Genomic DNA, 1647 nt, shown 5'->3' on the forward strand with positions numbered 1-1647 from the left:
CCCACAGCAGAAAGAGCTCAAGGGAGGAACTCTGACCTAAATAAGTCCACTAAATCCAGTGTGATGGTATTAAGAGGTGGGGGGCGGTCTTGAACCGGGGAAGTGACTCGGCAGTTAAGAGGGCTTAGTACTCTTCAAGAGGACCCAAGGACACACATACACCCAGAACCATGCCAGGTGGCTCACAGGTGCCTATAACTCCAGCTCCAGGGGATCTCATGCCTGTGGCGTCTATGGACACCTGCACTCATGTTCACATATGAACACACTTACACATCTTTATGAGGTAAGTCTCAAGGGTAGAGCCCTCGTGGAGACTTTAGAGATGACTTGAAAATGGGGTGGGCATCCAGTTCTACTCTTGTGTCATGTGAGGACACAGTGTTTTTCCCCTCAGGAAGGCTTGGCCACAGGGTGCCATCCTGAAGCAGACAGCAAGCCTCACCAGGCACCAAACCTACCAGCACTTTCTTCTTGGATTCCTAGCTTCCAGAACTATGAGAAACTAATTTCTGTGGTTGATGAATTATCCAGTGTTCGGTGTTTTGCCAAACAACCCAAAGGGTTCAAGACAGGAATGTTCAGATAGTGGCTGGAGAAACAGCTTTGCAATTAAGAGCACTGGTTTCTCCTTCCAGAGGCCTGGGTTCTATTCCCAGCGCCTACATAGTGGCTCACAGCTGTCTGTTAGCCCAGTTCCAGGGATCTGATGCCCTCTTCTGACCTTCTGGGCACCAGGCACACATGTGGTACACAGACACACATACAGGCAAAACGTCCATTACACATAAAAATAAGTGAAAATAAACTGTTCGAGTGGAGGGAGGGGTGCATTCTGAGGAAGTTCAGTGCTGACAGAGTCCGGGTGAAGTCCCGGGAAAGGCACTGGCAAGCAGCCTGCATCCTTTGCCAGCTGCTGTGGTACAAAAGAAGTTACTACATTCACCAAAGTCATGAGTCAGACACATGACTCCACAAGTCCGTATGTTCAAGAAATGTGGAGGTGCTTGTGCTGCTCCCCGAGACTGAAGGAACTACAGACCGTTGAAAGCAATTCTATTGGTTATCACTGTGGGTGTGGCGTGTACGGGTGCCACGGCCCACGTGACAACCAGAGGACAGCTTTACAGAGCCCACTTTTCTGCCATTCCAGAAACTGAACTCAGGCCAGTAGGCTTGCATAGCAAGGGATTTATGTGCCTGATGAGCAACCCTGCTGGCCTTACAGCCACTTTTGTCGTTGCTAGTTTGGTTTAGTTTGATTTGAGACAAGGTCTTTCTCTGTAGACCAGCCTGGCCTTGAATTCTTCATCCCTGTGACTCACCTTCCCAAGTACTGGGATTTGGGGAGTGTGCACCACACCCAATAGGTACAGACCTCTGCTGCAACTGACGTTCATACGCTTTCCTGAGTTTCCATGGTAACTAGGAATCGCCATAGCTATCCTCATACTAACAAGATTATGGCCTGCAGCTGTGCAACATTTAGAAGAAAGAATGCTTCCTGCTTTAGAGAGAAGAGTGGTGCTGCCCTCCAGTTCCCCCCTAACTAGGCAGTGTATTGCATGCGAATATTGGTGGGAGAAGCAGGTAGTAAGAGGTCTCTAATGACTTGGATGAATCCACCTGCTTCAGCTCATTGTCACC

The sequence above is a fragment of the Microtus oregoni genome, unplaced genomic scaffold (assembly GCF_018167655.1).
Source record: "Microtus oregoni isolate MIOR12 unplaced genomic scaffold, Mior012 000143F_ref0000043, whole genome shotgun sequence".
Lineage (NCBI taxonomy): Eukaryota > Metazoa > Chordata > Mammalia > Rodentia > Cricetidae > Microtus > Microtus oregoni.